This window comes from Schistocerca cancellata, chromosome 4, assembly GCF_023864275.1.
Source record: "Schistocerca cancellata isolate TAMUIC-IGC-003103 chromosome 4, iqSchCanc2.1, whole genome shotgun sequence".
Taxonomy (NCBI): Eukaryota; Metazoa; Arthropoda; class Insecta; order Orthoptera; family Acrididae; genus Schistocerca; species Schistocerca cancellata.
The window spans coordinates 7,764,533-7,781,847 of NC_064629.1; the positions used below are offsets into that span (position 1 = coordinate 7,764,533).

Genomic DNA, 17,315 nt, shown 5'->3' on the forward strand with positions numbered 1-17,315 from the left:
CCCAACACACAAAATGTTAGTTTTCGGCCGCATTTGACGAAAGCGCTTCCTTCCGCAACCGCCAGTTCCTCGAGGACGGCGCGGGGAGGCGCGCCCGGCGTCCCAGCAGAGCGACGGCCGAATTGGCGGGCGCACCGCCGCGTGTGTGAGACGCACTGCTGCTCGTTGCACCCCCTGTCATTCGCTGGGCGCGTGCAGCCTTCGACACTAGCGGAGGACGCATCTTGTCCCTGGTGTTCAGCGGAGGGCCTGTGCGGGGTGTGGCAGTGTCGTGCTGGAGGGCGCCACTGGTAGCGATGTGGGCTTCCTCGCCTCGCCTCGCCTCGCCTCACACCAGGTGTCTGCGTAGTTTGCAGTGCATTCGCACCATTCCTATCCCTGTCCCTGTCCCCGTCCCGACTTGTCCCGACTTTGCTCGACTGCCGCTCGCTGCCGCTCGGGTCGTGGTCCATATGACAGCGCAAGCACGACAAACGTCTGCGGGACGAGACGAGACGACTAAGGAATACATTCGTGGTTACAAATCAAATTTGGAACTCTACACTCCTACACAACAATAGGCGGTGACGTATTTCAGAAATCACCTGCCGATTCGTACTGTTTTGTCGTTTTCAAAGTCTTCTTGGCAAACTTGGTTAGCACATTCTCCCTCAAACTGAGTTAATTACTGCATTTTCGTACCATTACAGTAGTTTAAAAGGCTTAAGGAAGCATCTTTGTCACAACAGAAAGGTAGTTTGAAAATTGGGCTGGCGACATAATAAAAAAAAAACAAAAGGAAGGGAGCCAACAGCACCCGGGTTTCCCAGGCGGTTACCCATCCAAGTACTAGCCGGGCCCGATGATGCTTAACTTCGGTGATCGGACGAGAACCGGTGTATTCATCATGGTATGGCCGTTGGCGCTCATCTAATGTAGGAGCACGGCAGAATTCGCGTTCCGCTTTTCTCCCAACACACTAAATGTTAGTTTTCGGCCGCATTTGACGAAAGCGCTTCCCTCCGCAACCGCCAGTTCCTCGAGGACGGCGCGGGGAGGCGCGGCCGGCGTCCCAGCAGAGCGACGGCCGAATTGGCGGGCGCACCGCCGCGTGTGTGAGACGCACTGCTGCTCGTTGCACCCCCTGTCATTCGCTGGGCGCGTGCAGCCTTCGACACTAGCGGAGGACGCATCTTGTCCCTGGTGTTCAGCGGAGGGCCTGTGCGGGGTGTGGCAGTGTCGTGCTGGAGGGCGCCACTGGTAGCGATGTGGGCTTCCTCGCCTCGCCTCGCCTCGCCTCACACCAGGTGTCTGCGTAGTTTGCAGTGCATTCGCACCATTCCTATCCCTGTCCCTGTCCCCGTCCCGACTTGTCCCGACATTGCTCGACTGCCGCTCGCTGCCGCTCGGGTCGTGGTCCATATGACAGCGCAAGCACGACAAACGTCTGCGGGACGAGACGAGACGACTAAGGAATACATTCGTGGTTACAAATCAAATTTGGAACTCTACACTCCTACACAACAATAGGCGGTGACGTATTTCAGAAATCACCTGCCGATTCGTACTGTTTTGTCGTTTTCAAAGTCTTCTTGGCAATCTTGGTTAGCACATTCTCCCTCAAACTGAGTTAATTACTGCATTTTCGTACCATTACAGTAGTTTAAAAGGCTTAAGGAAGCATCTTTGTCACAACAGAAAGGTAGTTTGAAAATTGGGCTGGCGACATAACAAAAAAACAAAAGGAAGGGAGCCAACAGCACCCGGGTTTCATAGGCGGTCACCCATCCAAGTACTAGCCGGGCCCGATGATGCTTAACTTCGGTGATCGGACGAGAACCGGTGTAATCATCATGGTATGGCCATTGGCGCTCATCTAATGTAGGAGCACGGCGGAATTCGCGTTCGGCTTTTCTCCCAACACACAAAATGTTAGTTTTCGGCCGCATTTGATGAAAGCGCTTCCTTCCGCAACCGCCAGTTCCTCGAGGACGGCGCGGGGAGGCGCGCCCGGCGTCCCAGCAGAGCGACGGCCGAATTGGCGGGCGCACCGCCGCGTGTGTGAGCCGCACTGCTGCTCGTTGCACCCCCTGTCATTCGCTGGGCGCGTGCACCCTTCGACACTAGCGGAGGACGCATCTTGTCCCTGGTGTTCAGCGGAGGGCCTGTGCGGGGTGTTGCAGTGTCGTGCTGGAGGGCGCCACTGGTAGCGATGTGGGTTTCCTCGCCTCGCCTCGCCTCGCCTCGCCTCACACCAGGTGTCTGCGTAGTTTGCAGTGCATTCGCACCATTCCTATCCCTGTCCCTGTCCCCGTCCCGACTTGTCCCGACTTTGCTCGACTGCCGTTCGCTGCCGCTCGGGTCGTGGTCCATATGACAGCGCAAGCACGACAAACGTCTGCGGGACGAGACGAGACGACTAAGGAATACATTCGTGGTTACAAATCAAATTTGGAACTCTACACTCCTACACAACAATAGGCGGTGACGTATTTCAGAAATCACCTGCCGATTCGTACTGTTTTGTCGTTTTCAAAGTCTTCTTGGCAAACTTGGTTAGCACATTCTCCCTCAAACTGAGTTAATTACTGCATTTTCGTACCATTACAGTAGTTTAAATGTCTTAAGGAAGCATCTTTGTCACAACAGAAAGGTAGTTTGAAAATTGGGCTGGCGACATAATAAAAAAAACAAAAGGAAGGGAGCTAACAGCACCCGGGTTTCCCAGGCGGTCACCCATCCAAGTACTAGCCGGGCCCGATGGTGCTTAACTTCGGTGATCGGACGAGAACCGGTGTATTCATCATGGTATGGCCGTTGGCGCTCATCTAATGTAGGAGCACGGCAGAATTCGCGTTCGGCTTTTCTCCCAACACACAAAATGTTAGTTTTCGGCCGCATTTGACGAAAGCGCTTCCTTCCGCAACCGCCAGTTCCTCGAGGACGGCGCGGGGAGGCGCGCCCGGCGTCCCAGCAGAGCGACGGCCGAATTGGCGGGCGCACCGCCGCGTGTGTGAGACGCACTGCTGCTCGTTGCACCCCCTGTCATTCGCTGGGCGCGTGCAGCCTTCGACACTAGCGGAGGACGCATCTTGTCCCTGGTGTTCAGCGGAGGGCCTGTGCGGGGTGTGGCAGTGTCGTGCTGGAGGGCGCCACTGGTAGCGATGTGGGCTTCCTCGCCTCGCCTCACACCAGGTGTCTGCGTAGTTTGCAGTGCATTCGCACCATTCCTATCCCTGTCCCTGTCCCCGTCCCGACTTGTCCCGACTTTGCTCGACTGCCGCTCGCTGCCGCTCGGGTCGTGGTCCATATGACAGTGCAAGCACGACAAACGTCTGCGGGACGAGACGAGACGACTAAGGAATACATTCGTGGTTACAAATCAAATTTGGAACTCTACACTCCTACACAACAATAGGCGGTGACGTATTTCAGAAATCACCTGCCGATTCGTACAGTTTTGTCGTTTTCAAAGTCTTCTTGGCAAACTTGGTTAGCACATTCTTCCTCAAACTGAGTTAATTACTGCATTTTCGTACCATTACAGTAGTTTAAAAGGCTTAAGGAAGCATCTTTGTCACAACAGAAAGGTAGTTTGAAAATTGGGCTGGCGACATAACAAAAAAACAAAAGGAAGGGAGCCAACAGCACCCGGGTTTCCCAGGCGGTCACCCATCCAAGTACTAGCCGGGCTCGATGATGCTTAACTTCGGTGATCGGACGAGAACCGGTGTATTCATCATGGTATGGCCGTTGGCGCTCATCTAATGTAGGAGCACGGCAGAATTCGCGTTCGGCTTTTCTCCCAACACACAAAATGTTAGTTTTCGGCCGCATTTGACGAAAGCGCTTCCTTCCGCAACCGCCAGTTCCCCGAGGACGGCGCGGGGAGGCGCGCCCGGCGTCCCAGCAGAGCGACGGCCGAATTGGCGGGCGCACCGCCGCGTGTGTGAGACGCACTGCTGCTCGTTGCACCCCCTGTCATTCGCTGGGCGCGTGCAGCCTTCGACACTAGCGGAGGACGCATCTTGTCCCTGGTGTTCAGCGGAGGGCCTGTGCGAGGTGTGGCAGTGTCGCGCTGGAGGGCGCCACTGGTAGCGATGTGGGCTTCCTCGCCTCGCCTCGCCTCGCCTCGCCTCACACCAGGTGTCTGCGTAGTTTGCAGTGCATTCGCACCATTCCTATCCCTGTCCCTGTCCCCTTCCCGACTTGTCCCGACTTTGCTCGACTGCCGCTCGCTGCCGCTCGGGTCGTGGTCCATATGACAGCGCAAGCACGACAAACGTCTGCGGGACGAGACGAGACGACTAAGGAATACATTCGTGGTTACAAATCAAATTTGGAACTCTACACTCCTACACAACAATAGGCGGTGACGTATTTCAGAAATCACCTGCCGATTCGTACTGTTTTGTCGTTTTCAAAGTCTTCTTGGCAAACTTGGTTAGCACATTCTCCCTCAAACTGAGTTAATTACTGCATTTTCGTACCATTACAGTAGTTTAAAAGGCTTAAGGAAGCATCTTTGTCACAACAGAAAGGTAGTTTGAAAATTGGGCTGGCGACATAACAAAAAAACAAAAGGAAGGGAGCCAACAGCACCCGGGTTTCCCAGGCGGTCACCCATCCAAGTACTAGCCGGGCTCGATGATGCTTAACTTCGGTGATCGGACGAGAACCGGTGTATTCATCATGGTATGGCCGTTGGCGCTCATCTAATGTAGGAGCACGGCAGAATTCGCGTTCGGCTTTTCTCCCAACACACAAAATGTTAGTTTTCGGCCGCATTTGACGAAAGCGCTTCCTTCCGCAACCGCCAGTTCCTCGAGGACGGCGCGGGGAGGCGCGCCCGGCGTCCCAGCAGAGCGACGGCCGAATTGGCGGGCGCACCGCCGCGTGTGTGAGACGCACTGCTGCTCGTTGCACCCCCTGTCATTCGCTGGGCGCGTGCAGCCTTCGACACTAGCGGAGGACGCATCTTGTCCCTGGTGTTCAGCGGAGGGCCTGTGCGGGGTGTGGCAGTGTCGTGCTGGAGGGCGCCACTGGTAGCGATGTGGGCTTCCTCGCCTCGCCTCGCCTCGCCTCGCCTCACACCAGGTGTCTGCGTAGTTTGCAGTGCATTCGCACCATTCCTATCCCTGTCCCTGTCCCCGTCCCGACTTGTCCCGACTTTGCTCGACTGCCGCTCGCTGCCGCTCGGGTCGTGGTCCATATGACAGCGCAAGCACGACAAACGTCTGCGGGACGAGACGAGACGACTAAGGAATACATTCGTGGTTACAAATCAAATTTGGAACTCTACACTCCTACACAACAATAGGCGGTGACGTATTTCAGAAATCACCTGCCGATTCGTACTGTTTTGTCGTTTTCAAAGTCTTCTTGGAAAACTTGGTTAGCACATTCTCCCTCAAACTGAGTTAATTACTGCATTTTCGTACCATTACAGTAGTTTAAAAGGCTTAAGGAAGCATCTTTGTCACAACAGAAAGGTAGTTTGAAAATTGGGCTGGCGACATAACAAAAAAACAAAAGGAAGGGAGCCAACAGCACCCGGGTTTCCCAGGCGGTCACCCATCCAAGTACTAGCCGGGCCCGATGATGCTTAACTTCGGTAATCGGACGAGAACCGGTGTATTCATCATGGTATGGCCGTTGGCGCTCATCTAATGTAGGAGCACGGCAGAATTCGCGTTCGGCTTTTCTCCCAACACAAAAAATGTTAGTTTTCGGCCGCATTTGACTAAAGCGCTTCCTTCCGCAACCGCCAGTTCCTCGAGGACGGCGCGGGGAGGCGCGGCCGGCGTCCCAGCAGAGCGACGGCCGAATTGGCGGGCGCACCGCCGCGTGTGTGAGACGCACTGCTGCTCGTTGCACCCCCTGTCATTCGCTGGGCGCTTGCAGCCTTCGACACTAGCGGAGGACGCATCTTGTCCCTGGTGTTCAGCGGAGGGCCTGTGCGGGGTGTGGCAGTGTCGTGCTGGAGGGCGCCACTGGTAGCGATGTGGGCTTCCTCGCCTCGCCTCGCCTCGCCTCACACCAGGTGTCTGCGTAGTTTGCAGTGCATTCGCACCATTCCTATCCCTGTCCCTGTCCCCGTCCCGACTTGTCCCGACTTTGCTCGACTGCCGCTCGCTGCCGCTCGGGTCGTGGTCCATATGACAGCGCAAGCACGACAAACGTCTGCGGGACGAGACGAGACGACTAAGGAATACATTCGTGGTTACAAATCAAATTTGGAACTCTACACTCCTACACAACAATAGGCGGTGACGTATTTCAGAAATCACCTGCCGATTCGTACTGTTTTGTCGTTTTCAAAGTCTTCTTGGCAAACTTGGTTAGCACATTCTCCCTCAAACTGAGTTAATTACTGCATTTTCGTACCATTACAATAGTTTAAAAGGCTTAAGGAAGCTTCTTTGTCACAACAGAAAGGTAGTTTGAAAATTGGGCTGGCGACATAGCAAAAAAACAAAAGGAAGGGAGCCAACAGCACCCGGGTTTCCCAGGCGGTCACCCATCCAAGTACTAGCCGGGCCCGATGATGCTTAACTTCGGTGATCGGACGAGAACCGGTGTATTCATCATGGTATGGCCGTTGGCGCTCATCTAATGTAAGAGCACGGCAGAATTCGCGTTCGGCTTTTCTCCCAACACACAAAATGTTAGTTTTCGGCCGCATTTGACGAAAGCGCTTCCTTCCGCAACCGCCAGTTCCTCGAGGACGGCGCGGGGAGGCGCGCCCGGCGTCCCAGCAGAGCGACGGCCGAATTGGCGGGCGCACCGCCGCGTGTGTGAGACGCACTGCTGCTCGTTGCACCCCCTGTCATTCGCTGGGCGCTTGCAGCCTTCGACACTAGCGGAGGACGCATCTTGTCCCTGGTGTTCAGCGGAGGGCCTGTGCGGGGTGTGGCAGTGTCGTGCTGGAGGGCGCCACTGGTAGCGATGTGGGCTTCCTCGCCTCGCCTCGCCTCGCCTCACACCAGGTGTCTGCGTAGTTTGCAGTGCATTCGCACCATTCCTATCCCTGTCCCTGTCCCCGTCCCGACTTGTCCCGACTTTGCTCGACTGCCGCTCGCTGCCGCTCGGGTCGTGGTCCATATGACAGCGCAAGCACGACAAACGTCTGCGGGACGAGACGAGACGACTAAGGAATACATTCGTGGTTACAAATCAAATTTGGAACTCTACACTCCTACACAACAATAGGCGGTGACGTATTTCAGAAATCACCTGCCGATTCGTACTGTTTTGTCGTTTTCAAAGTCTTCTTGGCAAACTTGGTTAGCACATTCTCCCACAAACTGAGTTAATTACTGCATTTTCGTACCATTACAGTAGTTTAAAAGGCTTAAGGAAGCATCTTTGTCACAACAGAAAGGTAGTTTGAAAATTGGGCTGGCGACATAACAAAAAAACAAAAGGAAGGGAGCCAACAGCACCCGGGTTTCCCAGGCGGTCACCCATCCAAGTACTAGCCGGGCCCGATGATGCTTAACTTCGGTAATCGGACGAGAACCGGTGTATTCATCATGGTATGGCCGTTGGCGCTCATCTAATGTAGGAGCACGGCAGAATTCGCGTTCGGCTTTTCTCCCAACACACAAAATGTTAGTTTTCGGCCGCATTTGACGAAAGCGCTTCCTTCCGCAACCGCCAGTTCCTCGAGGACGGCGCGGGGAGGCGCGCCCGGCGTCCCAGCAGAGCGACGGCCGAATTGGCGGGCGCACCGCCGCGTGTGTGAGACGCACTGCTGCTCGTTGCACCCCCTGTCATTCGCTGGGCGCGTGCAGCCTTCGACACTAGCGGAGGACGCATCTTGTCCCTGGTGTTCAGCGGAGGGCCTGTGCGGGGTGTGGCAGTGTCGTGCTGGAGGGCGCCACTGGTAGCGATGTGGGCTTCCTCGCCTCGCCTCGCCTCGCCTCGCCTCACACCAGGTGTCTGCGTAGTTTGCAGTGCATTCGCACCATTCCTATCCCTGTCCCTGTCCCCGTCCCGACTTGTCCCGACTTTGCTCGACTGCCGCTCGCTGCCGCTCGGGTCGTGGTCCATATGACAGCGCAAGCACGACAAACGTCTGCGGGACGAGACGAGACGACTAAGGAATACATTCGTGGTTACAAATCAAATTTGGAACTCTACACTCCTACACAACAATAGGCGGTGACGTATTTCAGAAATCACCTGCCGATTCGTACTGTTTTGTCGTTTTCAAAGTCTTCTTGGCAAACTTGGTTAGCACATTCTCCCTCAAACTGAGTTAATTACTGCATTTTCGTACCATTACAGTAGTTTAAAAGGCTTAAGGAAGCTTCTTTGTCACAACAGAAAGGTAGTTTGAAAATTGGGCTGGCGACATAACAAAAAAACAAAAGGAAGGGAGCCAACAGCACCCGGGTTTCCCAGGCGGTCACCCATCCAAGTACTAGCCGGGCCCGATGATGCTTAACTTCGGTGATCGGACGAGAACCGGTGTATTCATCATGGTATGGCCGTTTGCGCTCATCTAATGTAGGAGCACGGCAGAATTCGCGTTCGGCTTTTCTCCCAACACACAAAATGTTAGTTTTCGGCCACATTTGACGAAAGCGCTTCCTTCCGCAACCGCCAGTTCCTCGAGGACGGCGCGGGGAGGCGCGCCCGGCGTCCCAGCAGAGCGACGGCCGAATTGGCGGGCGCACCGCCGCGTGTGTGAGACGCACTGCTGCTCGTTGCACCCCCTGTCATTCGCTGGGCGCGTGCAGCCTTCGACACTAGCGGAGGACGCATCTTGTCCCTGGTGTTCAGCGGAGGGCCTGTGCGGGGTGTGGCAGTGTCGTGCTGGAGGGCGCCACTGGTAGCGATGTGGGCTTCCTCGCCTCGCCTCGCCTCGCCTCGCCTCACACCAGGTGTCTGCGTAGTTTGCAGTGCATTCGCACCATTCCTATCCCTGTCCCTGTCCCCGTCCCGGCTTGTCCCGACTTTGCTCGACTGCCGCTCGCTGCCGCTCGGGTCGTGGTCCATATGACAGCGCAAGCACGACAAAACGTCTGCGGGACGAGACGAGACGACTAAGGAATACATTCGTGGTTACAAATCAAATTTGGAACTCTACACTCCTACACAACAATAGGCGGTGACGTATTTCAGAAAACACCTGCGATTCGTACTGTTTTGTCGTTTTTAAAGTCTTCTTGGCAAACTTGGTTAGCACATTCTCCCTCAAACTGAGTTAATTACTGCATTTTCGTACCATTACAGTAGTTTAAAAGGCTTAAGGAAGCATCTTTGTCACAACAGATAGGTAGTTTGAAAATTGGGCTGGCGACATAACAAAAAAACAAAAGGAAGGGAGCCAACAGCTCCCGGGTTTCCAAGGCTGTCACCCATCCAAGTACTAGCCGGGCCCGATGATGCTTAACTTCGGTGATCGGACGAGAACCGGTGTATTAATCATGGTATGGCCGTTGGCGCTCATCTAATGTAGGAGCACGGCAGAATTCGCGTTCGGCTTTTCTCCCAACACACAAAATGTTAGTTTTCGGCCGCATTTGACGAAAGCGCTTCCTTCCGCAACCGCCAGTTCCTCGAGGACGGCGCGGGGAGGCGCGGCCGGCATCCCAGCAGAGCGACGGCCGAATTGGCGGGCGCACCGCCGCGTGTGTGAGACGCACTGCTGCTCGTTGCACCCCCTGTCATTCGCTGGGCGCGTGCAGCCTTCGACACTAGCGGAGGACGCATCTTGTCCCTGGTGTTCAGCGGAGGGCCTGTGCGGGGTGTGGCAGTGTCGTGCTGGAGGGCGCCACTGGTAGCGATGTGGGCTTCCTCGCCTCGCCTCGCCTCGCCTCGCCTCGCATCACACCAGGTGTCTGCGTAGTTTGCAGTGCATTCGCACCATTCCTATCCCTGTCCCTGTCCCCGTCCCGACTTGTCCCGACTTTGCTCGACTGCCGCTCGCTGCCGCTCGGGTCGTGGTCCATATGACAGCGCAAGCACGACAAACGTCTGCGGGACGAGACGAGACGACTAAGGAATACATTCGTGGTTACAAATCAAATTTGGAACTCTACACTCCTACACAACAATAGGCGGTGACGTATTTCAGAAAACACCTGCCGATTCGTACTGTTTTGTCGTTTTCAAAGTCTTCTTGGCAAACTTGGTTAGCACATTCTCCCTCAAACTGAGTTAATTACTGCATTTTCGTACCATTACAGTAGTTTAAAAGGCTTAAGGAAGCATCTTTGTCACAACAGAAAGGTAGTTTGAAAATTGGGCTGGCGACATAACAAAAAAACAAAAGGAAGGGAGCCAACAGCACCCGGGTTTCCCAGGCGGTCACCCATCCAAGTACTAGCCGGGCCCGATGATGCTTAACTTCGGTGATCGGACGAGAACCGGTGTATTCATCATGGTATGGCCGTTGGCGCTCATCTAATGTAGGAGCACGGCAGAATTCGCGTTCGGCTTTTCTCCCAACACACAAAATGTTAGTTTTCGGCCGCATTTGACGAAAGCGCTTCCTTCCGCAACCGCCAGTTCCTCGAGGACGGCGCAGGGAGGCGCGCCTGGCGTCCCAGCAGAGCGACGGCCGAATTGGCGGGCGCACCGCCGCGTGTGTGAGACGCACTGCTGCCCGTTGCACCCCCTGTCATTCGCTGGGCGCGTGCAGCCTTCGACACTAGCGGAGGACGCATCTTGTCCCTGGTGTTCAGCGGAGGGCCTGTGCGGGGTGTGGCAGTGTCATGCTGGAGGGCGCCACTGGTAGCGATGTGGGCTTCCTCGCCTCGCCTCGCCTCGCCTCACACCACGTGTCTGCGTAGTTTGCAGTGCATTCGCACCATTCCTATCCCTGTCCCTGTCCCCGTCCCGACTTGTCCCGACTTTGCTCGACTGCCGCTCGCTGCCGCTCGGGTCGTGGTCCATATGACAGCGCAAGCACGACAAACGTCTGCGGGACGAGACGAGACGACTAAGGAATACATTCGTGGTTACAAATCAAATTTGGAACTCTACACTCCTACACAACAATAGGCGGTGACGTATTTCAGAAATCACCTGCCGATTCGTACTGTTTTGTCGTTTTCAAAGTCTTCTTGGCAAACTTGGTTAGCACATTCTCCCTCAAACTGAGTTAATTACTGCATTTTCGTACCATTACAGTAGTTTAAAAGGCTTAAGGAAGCATCTTTGTCACAACAGAAAGGTAGTTTGAAAATTGGGCTGGCGACATAACAAAAAAACAAAAGGAAGGAGCCAACAGCACCCGGGTTTCCCAGGCGGTCACCCATCCAAGTACTAGCCGGGCCCGATGATGCTTAACTTCGGTAATCGGACGAGAACCGGTGTATTCATCATGGTATGGCCGTTGGCGCTCATCTAATGTAGGAGCACGGCAGAATTCGCGTTCGGCTTTTCTCCCAACACACAAATTGTTAGTTTTCGGCCGCATTTGACGAAAGCGCTACCTTCCGCAACCGCCAGTTCCTCGAGGACGGCGCGGGGAGGCGCGCCCGGCGTCCCAGCAGAGCGACGGCCGAATTGGCGGGCGCACCGCCGCGTGTGTGAGACGCACTGCTGCTCGTTGCACCCCCTGTCATTCGCTGGGCGCGTGCAGCCTTCGACACTAGCGGAGGACGCATCTTGTCCCTGGTGTTCAGCGGAGGGCCTGTGTGGGGTGTGGCAGTGTCGTGCTGGAGGGCGCCACTGGTAGCGATGTGGGCTTCCTCGCCTCGCCTCGCCTCGCCTCGCCTCACACCAGGTGTCTGCGTAGTTTGCAGTGCATTCGCACCATTCCTATCCCTGTCCCTGTCCCCGTCCCGACTTGTCCCGACTTTGCTCGACTGCCGCTCGCTGCCGCTCGGGTCGTGGTCCATATGACAGCGCAAGCACGACAAACGTCTGCGGGACGAGACGAGACGACTAAGGAATACATTCGTGGTTACAAATCAAATTTGGAACTCTACACTCCTACACAACAATAGGCGGTGTCGTATTTCAGAAATCACCTGCCGATTCGTACTGTTTTGTCGTTTTCAAAGTCTTCTTGGCAAACTTGGTTAGCACATTCTCCCTCAAACTGAGTTAATTACTGCATTTTCGTACCATTACAGTAGTTTAAAAGGCTTAAGGAAGCTTCTTTGTCACAACAGAAAGGTAGTTTGAAAATTGGGCTGCGACATAACAAAAAAACAAAAGGAAGGGAGCCAACAGCACCCGGGTTTCCCAGGCGGTCACCCATCCAAGTACTAGCCGGGCCCGATGATGCTTAACTTCGGTGATCGGACGAGAACCGGTGTATTCATCATGGTATGGCCGTTGGCGCTCATCTAATGTAGGAGCACGGCAGAATTCGCGTTCGGCTTTTCTCCCAACACACAAAATGTTAGTTTTCGGCCGCATTTGACGAAAGCGCTTCCTTCCGCAACCGCCAGTTCCTCGAGGACGGCGCGGGGAGGCGCGCCCGGCGTCCCAGCAGAGCGACGGCCGAATTGGCGGGCGCACCGCCGCGTGTGTGAGACGCACTGCTGCTCGTTGCACCCCCTGTCATTCGCTGGGCGCGTGCAGCCTTCGACACTAGCGGAGGACGCATCTTGTCCCTGGTGTTCAGCGGAGGGCCTGTGCGGGGTGTGGCAGTGTCGTGCTGGAGGGCGCCACTGGTAGCGATGTGGGCTTCCTCGCCTCGCCTCGCCTCGCCTCGCCTCACACCAGGTGTCTGCGTAGTTTGCAGTGCATTCGCACCATTCCTATCCCTGTCCCTGTCCCCGTCCCGACTTGTCCCGACTTTGCTCGACTGCCGCTCGCTGCCGCTCGGGTCGTGGTCCATATGACAGCGCAAGCACGACAAACGTCTGCGGGACGAGACGAGACGACTAAGGAATACATTCGTGGTTACAAATCAAATTTGGAACTCTACACTCCTACACAACAATAGGCGGTGACGTATTTCAGAAATCACCTGCCGATTCGTACTGTTTTGTCGTTTTCAAAGTCTTCTTGGCAAACTTGGTTAGCACATTCTCCCTCAAACTGAGTTAATTACTGCATTTTCGTACCATTACAGTAGTTTAAAAGGCTTAAGGAAGCTTCTTTGTCACAACAGAAAAGTAGTTTGAAAATTGGGCTGCGACATAACAAAAAAACAAAAGGAAGGGAGCCAACAGCACCCGGGTTTCCCAGGCGGTCACCCATCCAAGTACTAGCCGGGCCCGATGATGCTTAACTTCGGTGATCGGACGAGAACCGGTGTATTCATCATGGTATGGCCGTTGGCGCTCATCTAATGTAGGAGCACGGCAGAATTCGCGTTCGGCTTTTCTCCCAACACACAAAATGTTAGTTTTCGGCCGCATTTGACGAAAGCGCTTCCTTCCGCAACCGCCAGTTCCTCGAGGACGGCGCGGGGAGGCGCGCCCGGCGTCCCAGCAGAGCGACGGCCGAATTGGCGGGCGCACCGCCGCGTGTGTGAGACGCACTGCTGCTCGTTGCACCCCCTGTCATTCGCTGGGCGCGTGCAGCCTTCGACACTAGCGGAGGACGCATCTTGTCCCTGGTGTTCAGCGGAGGGCCTGTGCGGGGTGTGGCAGTGTCGTGCTGGAGGGCGCCACTGGTAGCGATGTGGGCTTCCTCGCCTCGCCTCACACCAGGTGTCTGCGTAGTTTGCAGTGCATTCGCACCATTCCTATCCCTGTCCCTGTCCCCGTCCCGACTTGTCCCGACTTTGCTCGACTGCCGCTCGCTGCCGCTCGGGTCGTGGTCCATATGACAGCGCAAGCACGACAAACGTCTGCGGGACGAGACGAGACGACTAAGGAATACATTCGTGGTTACAAATCAAATTTGGAACTCTACACTCCTACACAACAATAGGCGGTGACGTATTTCAGAAATCACCTGCCGATTCGTACTGTTTTGTCGTTTTCAAAGTCTTCTTGGCAAACTTGGTTAGCACATTCTCCCTCAAACTGAGTTAATTACTGCATTTTCGTACCATTACAGTAGTTTAAAAGGCTTAAGGAAGCTTCTTTGTTACAACAGAAAGGTAGTTTGAAAATTGGGCTGCGACATAACAAAAAAACAAAAGGAAGGGAGCCAACAGCACCCGGGTTTTCCAGGCGGTCACCCATCCAAGTACTAGCCGGGCCCGATGATGCTTAACTTCGGTAATCGGACGAGAACTGGTGTATTCATCATGGTATGGCCGTTGGCGCTCATCTAATGTAGGAGCACGGCAGAATTCGCGTTCGGCTTTTCTCCCAACACACAAAATGTTAGTTTTCGGCCGCATTTGACGAAAGCGCTTCCTTCCGCAACCGCCAGTTCCTCGAGGACGGCGCGGGGAGGCGCGCCCGGCGTCCCAGCAGAGCGACGGCCGAATTGGCGGGCGCACCGCCGCGTGTGTGAGACGCACTGCTGCTCGTTGCACCCCCTGTCATTCGCTGGGCGCGTGCAGCCTTCGACACTAGCGGAGGACGCATCTTGTCCCTGGTGTTCAGCGGAGGGCCTGTGCGGGGTGTGGCAGTGTCGTGCTGGAGGGCGCCACTGGTAGCGATGTGGGCTTCCTCGCCTCGCCTCACACCAGGTGTCTGCGTAGTTTGCAGTGCATTCGCACCATTCCTATCCCTGTCCCTGTCCCCGTCCCGACTTGTCCCGACTTTGCTCGACTGCCGCTCGCTGCCGCTCGGGTCGTGGTCCATATGACAGCGCAAGCACGACAAACGTCTGCGGGACGAGACGAGACGACTAAGGAATACATTCGTGGTTACAAATCAAATTTGGAACTCTACACTCCTACACAACAATAGGCGGTGACGTATTTCAGAAATCACCTGCCGATTCGTACTGTTTTGTCGTTTTCAAAGTCTTCTTGGCAAACTTGGTTAGCACATTCTCCCTCAAACTGAGTTAATTACTGCATTTTCGTACCATTACAGTAGTTTAAAAGGCTTAAGGAAGCTTCTTTGTTACAACAGAAAGGTAGTTTGAAAATTGGGCTGCGACATAACAAAAAAACAAAAGGAAGGGAGCCAACAGCACCCGGGTTTTCCAGGCGGTCACCCATCCAAGTACTAGCCGGGCCCGATGATGCTTAACTTCGGTAATCGGACGAGAACTGGTGTATTCATCATGGTATGGCCGTTGGCGCTCATCTAATGTAGGAGCACGGCAGAATTCGCGTTCGGCTTTTCTCCCAACACACAAAATGTTAGTTTTCGGCCGCATTTGACGAAAGCGCTTCCTTCCGCAACCGCCAGTTCCTCGAGGACGGCGCGGGGAGGCGCGCCCGGCGTCCCAGCAGAGCGACGGCCGAATTGGCGGGCGCACCGCCGCGTGTGTGAGACGCACTGCTGCTCGTTGCACCCCCTGTCATTCGCTGGGCGCGTGCAGCCTTCGACACTAGCGGAGGACGCATCTTGTCCCTGGTGTTCAGCGGAGGGCCTGTGCGGGGTGTGGCAGTGTCGTGCTGGAGGGCGCCACTGGTAGCGATGTGGGCTTCCTCGCCTCGCCTCACACCAGGTGTCTGCGTAGTTTGCAGTGCATTCGCACCATTCCTATCCCTGTCCCTGTCCCCGTCCCGACTTGTCCCGACTTTGCTCGACTGCCGCTCGCTGCCGCTCGGGTCGTGGTCCATATGACAGCGCAAGCACGACAAACGTCTGCGGGACGAGACGAGACGACTAAGGAATACATTCGTGGTTACAAATCAAATTTGGAACTCTACACTCCTACACAACAATAGGCGGTGACGTATTTCAGAAATCACCTGCCGATTCGTACTGTTTTGTCGTTTTCAAAGTCTTCTTGGCAAACTTGGTTAGCACATTCTCCCTCAAACTGAGTTAATTACTGCATTTTCGTACCATTACAGTAGTTTAAAAGGCTTAAGGAAGCTTCTTTGTCACAACAGAAAGGTAGTTTGAAAATTGGGCTGCGACATAACAAAAAAACAAAAGGAAGGGAGCCAACAGCACCCGGGTTTCCCAGGCGGTCACCCATCCAAGTACTAGCCGGGCCCGATGATGCTTAACTTCGGTGATCGGACGAGAACCGGTGTATTCATCATGGTATGGCCGTTGGCGCTCATCTAATGTAGGAGCACGGCAGAATTCGCGTTCGGCTTTTCTCCCAACACACAAAATGTTAGTTTTCGGCCGCATTTGACGAAAGCGCTTCCTTCCGCAACCGCCAGTTCCTCGAGGACGGCGCGGGGAGGCGCGCCCGGCGTCCCAGCAGAGCGACGGCCGAATTGGCGGGCGCACCGCCGCGTGTGTGAGACGCACTGCTGCTCGTTGCACCCCCTGTCATTCGCTGGGCGCGTGCAGCCTTCGACACTAGCGGAGGACGCATCTTGTCCCTGGTGTTCAGCGGAGGGCCTGTGCGGGGTGTGGCAGTGTCGTGCTGGAGGGCGCCACTGGTAGCGATGTGGGCTTCCTCGCCTCGCCTCGCCTCGCCTCGCCTCACACCAGGTGTCTGCGTAGTTTGCAGTGCATTCGCACCATTCCTATCCCTGTCCCTGTCCCCGTCCCGACTTGTCCCGACTTTGCTCGACTGCCGCTCGCTGCCGCTCGGGTCGTGGTCATATGACAGCGCAAGCGCGACAAACGTCTGCGGGACGAGACGAGACGACTAAGGAATACATTCGTGGTTACAAATCAAATTTGGAACTCTACACTCCTACACAACAATAGGCGGTGACGTATTTCAGAAATCACCTGCCGATTCGTACCGTTTTGTCGTTTTCAAAGTCTTCTTGGCAAACTTGGTTAGCACATTCTCCCTCAAACTGAGTTAATTACTGCATTTTCGTACCATTACAGTAGTTTAAAAGGCTTAAGGAAGCTTCTTTGTCACAACAGAAAGGTAGTTTGAAAATTGGGCTGCGACATAACAAAAAAACAAAAGGAAGGGAGCCAACAGCACCCGGGTTTCCCAGGCGGTCACCCATCCAAGTACTAGCCGGGCCCGATGATGCTTAACTTCGGTGATCGGACGAGAACCGGTGTATTCATCATGGTATGGCCGTTGGCGCTCATCTAATGTAGGAGCACGGCAGAATTCGCGTTCGGCTTTTCTCCCAACACACAAAATGTTAGTTTTCGGCCGCATTTGACGAAAGCGCTTCCTTCCGCAACCGCCAGTTCCTCGAGGACGGCGCGGGGAGGCGCGCCCGGCGTCCCAGCAGAGCGACGGCCGAATTGGCGGGCGCACCGCCGCGTGTGTGAGACGCACTGCTGCTCGTTGCACCCCCTGTCATTCGCTGGGCGCGTGCAGCCTTCGACACTAGCGGAGGACGCATCTTGTCCCTGGTGTTCAGCGGAGGGCCTGTGCGGGGTGTGGCAGTGTCGTGCTGGAGG

The 17,315-nt window shown here is 55.2% G+C and overlaps 18 non-coding genes across 18 annotated transcripts; all 18 read right to left on the reverse strand.

The window, feature by feature from the left end:
* Positions 1-784: 784 nt before the first annotated feature.
* LOC126186283 (5S ribosomal RNA) lies at positions 785-903 on the reverse strand. Its single transcript, XR_007537383.1, has one exon. It is a non-coding gene; the product is annotated as a 5S ribosomal RNA (ribosomal RNA).
* Positions 904-1,730: 827 nt separating this feature from the next.
* LOC126185263 (5S ribosomal RNA) lies at positions 1,731-1,849 on the reverse strand. Its single transcript, XR_007537025.1, has one exon. It is a non-coding gene; the product is annotated as a 5S ribosomal RNA (ribosomal RNA).
* An 833-nt stretch (positions 1,850-2,682) lies between these two features.
* LOC126185232 (5S ribosomal RNA) lies at positions 2,683-2,801 on the reverse strand. The gene has a single exon (XR_007536994.1). It is a non-coding gene; the product is annotated as a 5S ribosomal RNA (ribosomal RNA).
* Positions 2,802-3,618: 817 nt separating this feature from the next.
* Positions 3,619-3,737, reverse strand: LOC126186473 (5S ribosomal RNA). The gene has a single exon (XR_007537565.1). It is a non-coding gene; the product is annotated as a 5S ribosomal RNA (ribosomal RNA).
* An 832-nt stretch (positions 3,738-4,569) lies between these two features.
* On the reverse strand, positions 4,570-4,688 carry LOC126186474 (5S ribosomal RNA). Its single transcript, XR_007537566.1, has one exon. It is a non-coding gene; the product is annotated as a 5S ribosomal RNA (ribosomal RNA).
* An 832-nt stretch (positions 4,689-5,520) lies between these two features.
* LOC126186410 (5S ribosomal RNA) lies at positions 5,521-5,639 on the reverse strand. Its single transcript, XR_007537504.1, has one exon. It is a non-coding gene; the product is annotated as a 5S ribosomal RNA (ribosomal RNA).
* Positions 5,640-6,466: 827 nt separating this feature from the next.
* On the reverse strand, positions 6,467-6,585 carry LOC126185642 (5S ribosomal RNA). Its single transcript, XR_007537204.1, has one exon. It is a non-coding gene; the product is annotated as a 5S ribosomal RNA (ribosomal RNA).
* An 827-nt stretch (positions 6,586-7,412) lies between these two features.
* LOC126186411 (5S ribosomal RNA) lies at positions 7,413-7,531 on the reverse strand. The gene has a single exon (XR_007537505.1). It is a non-coding gene; the product is annotated as a 5S ribosomal RNA (ribosomal RNA).
* Positions 7,532-8,363: 832 nt separating this feature from the next.
* On the reverse strand, positions 8,364-8,482 carry LOC126186403 (5S ribosomal RNA). Its single transcript, XR_007537497.1, has one exon. It is a non-coding gene; the product is annotated as a 5S ribosomal RNA (ribosomal RNA).
* An 832-nt stretch (positions 8,483-9,314) lies between these two features.
* LOC126185400 (5S ribosomal RNA) lies at positions 9,315-9,433 on the reverse strand. The gene has a single exon (XR_007537156.1). It is a non-coding gene; the product is annotated as a 5S ribosomal RNA (ribosomal RNA).
* Positions 9,434-10,270: 837 nt separating this feature from the next.
* LOC126185653 (5S ribosomal RNA) lies at positions 10,271-10,389 on the reverse strand. Its single transcript, XR_007537205.1, has one exon. It is a non-coding gene; the product is annotated as a 5S ribosomal RNA (ribosomal RNA).
* An 826-nt stretch (positions 10,390-11,215) lies between these two features.
* Positions 11,216-11,334, reverse strand: LOC126186413 (5S ribosomal RNA). The gene has a single exon (XR_007537507.1). It is a non-coding gene; the product is annotated as a 5S ribosomal RNA (ribosomal RNA).
* An 831-nt stretch (positions 11,335-12,165) lies between these two features.
* Positions 12,166-12,284, reverse strand: LOC126185665 (5S ribosomal RNA). Its single transcript, XR_007537206.1, has one exon. It is a non-coding gene; the product is annotated as a 5S ribosomal RNA (ribosomal RNA).
* An 831-nt stretch (positions 12,285-13,115) lies between these two features.
* On the reverse strand, positions 13,116-13,234 carry LOC126185677 (5S ribosomal RNA). The gene has a single exon (XR_007537207.1). It is a non-coding gene; the product is annotated as a 5S ribosomal RNA (ribosomal RNA).
* Positions 13,235-14,050: 816 nt separating this feature from the next.
* LOC126185330 (5S ribosomal RNA) lies at positions 14,051-14,169 on the reverse strand. Its single transcript, XR_007537090.1, has one exon. It is a non-coding gene; the product is annotated as a 5S ribosomal RNA (ribosomal RNA).
* An 816-nt stretch (positions 14,170-14,985) lies between these two features.
* On the reverse strand, positions 14,986-15,104 carry LOC126185331 (5S ribosomal RNA). The gene has a single exon (XR_007537091.1). It is a non-coding gene; the product is annotated as a 5S ribosomal RNA (ribosomal RNA).
* Positions 15,105-15,920: 816 nt separating this feature from the next.
* On the reverse strand, positions 15,921-16,039 carry LOC126185688 (5S ribosomal RNA). The gene has a single exon (XR_007537208.1). It is a non-coding gene; the product is annotated as a 5S ribosomal RNA (ribosomal RNA).
* Positions 16,040-16,869: 830 nt separating this feature from the next.
* LOC126185699 (5S ribosomal RNA) lies at positions 16,870-16,988 on the reverse strand. Its single transcript, XR_007537209.1, has one exon. It is a non-coding gene; the product is annotated as a 5S ribosomal RNA (ribosomal RNA).
* Between the last annotated feature and the right edge of the window lie 327 nt (positions 16,989-17,315).